The sequence below is a fragment of the Chenopodium album genome, chromosome 5, assembly GCF_948465745.1.
Source record: "Chenopodium album chromosome 5, dcCheAlbu1.1, whole genome shotgun sequence".
Classification (NCBI taxonomy): Eukaryota; Viridiplantae; Streptophyta; class Magnoliopsida; order Caryophyllales; family Amaranthaceae; genus Chenopodium; species Chenopodium album.
Window position 1 is genome coordinate 64504149 of NC_137838.1, and position 2406 is coordinate 64506554.

General features: G+C 35.9%; 1 non-coding gene across 1 annotated transcript; it reads right to left on the reverse strand.

The window, feature by feature from the left end:
• Positions 1-423: 423 nt before the first annotated feature.
• LOC145633440 (small nucleolar RNA R71) lies at positions 424-529 on the reverse strand. Its single transcript, XR_014112765.1, has one exon. It is a non-coding gene; the product is annotated as a small nucleolar RNA R71 (small nucleolar RNA).
• Positions 530-2406: the final 1877 nt, after the last annotated feature.

The window sequence follows — 2406 nt, forward strand, 5'->3', positions numbered from 1 at the left end:
TTCCGGACTAGCTTAATTGTCGATAACATTTGGTGGTGTTTACCGTTCTCTGTGGTTCGACCCCTATGCTTGCCTTATACTCGTATTAGGTTTGTTTAGGTTGTATAAATTGTATTTGATCTAGGGATAGAAAATTGACGACGCGTTTATTACCTTGTCAATTGCCTTGATTGAGGAAACAATTCTCAGGTTGAAAGTTTGAGAGTCCTCATGAGCATCTAAAAGAGTTTGAGAAATATTGTGACACAATAAAGGCCAATGGAGTGACTCAAGAATATATTCGCCTCAAAATGTTTCTATTTTCGCTAATTGGGAGAGGTCTAGAATGGCTAGAGAAGGAGGTGCCCCCTAATTCTCTCACGACATGGGACCAAGTGACTACGGCTTTCTTGAGGAGGTTTTATAACCATAGGAAGACCGCCGAGGCTAGGTCTTTGATTCAAGGTTTTCGCCAAAAGAGTGGTGAGTCTTTAAGTGCGGCATGGGAATGATACAAAGAGTTTCAACGTCAATGCCCACACCATGGGATACCCAAGTATCAACTCATTCACACTTTCTATGGAGGTCTCACACCTCAAGGAAGAACAAGCCTAGACGCCGCGGCCGGTGGTCCAATCATGAACAAAGGAGAGCATGAAGTGGAGTGTATTATAGATGAAGCCGCAATGCACTATGATGATTGGTACGAAGGAGAAAGGGATGCTACTTCTAGCAAGGGTGTTTATGCATTGGAGCAAGCCAACGCAATCAACAACCTTTCTACCCAAATCTCCAAAATGAGCAAGCAAATGGATGAATTGATGAAAGAAAGGTCCAACCCTCATGGTAATACCTCCCCTTAGGAAGTGCGCCTACGTTAAAAGCATGTGTTAATATGCTTGGGACTCTTAGGAAGTGGGAATTGACATATAAGATTAGGGACAAGGAAAGTAGGGAGCCGCCAACAAGTTTTTAAGGAACTTGTAAACCGTTCACAGATCATAAAAGGCAACCACGATAAGGGACAACGAAAGGCAACAACGATTGACCCGTGAAGGTTACACCCCATTCATAATCCATGAGATTACTAACTCCATATGGTTCGGAACCACAAAAGGAGGATCGGGGATGATGGTACGAAGTGAGTCATGGAGTCACATTCGCCCGTATTGGCCTGTACTCGATTCTTATAGTGAAAAGTGATACCTGCGATCTCAAAGGCATACAAACAAAATATTCAATTCGCTCCAAACTATTATTAAGCTATATTGGTTGAATATTAATGCAACATATAATTCTAAAATATCATGACCACTTGATTAAACAATAAGATTATAAAGGAACCTACACCGGTCGTCCAAATTATCTTATTAGGCGTGAGTTTCAATTACATATTTTCTTTAAACATGCAATATGGTGATCATAAAAATAATAGAATGAACATGAATATTGGAAGCAATTTAACAATAATAGCGTTAGTCAAATCAAATAATAAATAAATCTAATCATGATACTAGCAACAAGAACAAAAATAAGAATAATTAAGTGATTAATTACTCACTTTCCGCGCTTCCTTGAATTGTTACATCATAAATAAAATGTTTGTAACTTCAATAAAAATATAAATCAAATTGAAATAATTAAATTAAATTAAATAAAAAGTAGAGTTAATTTGGTCCAAACCTTTAGTTATTTGTACCTTTCACACCTTGGTTTAAGTATTGATCTTTGGGTGTTGTATGGACTCCTTGGAGTACTAAGGGGAAGAATGGTGTAATTAGGAATATAGGTTTAAGGCTTAGAATATGAGAGAGATAGAGAGAGAGAGAGAGAGAAGAATGATTTTTGGTGTCAAAGAGAGAAAGAGAGAAGGATTTGATCATCAAGCTTGTTGATGATTGGGAAAGGGGAGATATGACCTCTATTTATAGAGAAAAAAGAAGGTCGAAGAATCAAGAAAAGATAAGAATTCGAATCGGATAAAACTCTTGCGATAGACAGCAGATTTTGCGGTTTTTGTTTTTATCATATCTTTTGATCCAGAAATTGGAATAAGATGAATAAGATATCGTTGGAAAGCTTTTGAAGTCTACTTCATAATAAAATTGGAATAAGATTAAAATATTTTGCAGAATAAAAGACATGGCTAAAATAGTGAGACGGTGTCAGTTTTGGATAAAGTTTGACATGTTATTCATATATTTTCCGTTATAGCTCGGAATTGATATTATAATATATCATTGGAAATATAATTTCAAGGGATATCCAACCATATAAAATTTGAATAAAATCTATGAGGCACGAAAATAATATCTGACTATCTTTGAATGTCTTTCAATTCTAATAGAATTAGGACTTTCAAAAAAAGGAGTTTTATTCAATTTCAAACCCTTTAATCTTATCTTTTCAAAAAGGATAATTAGGATC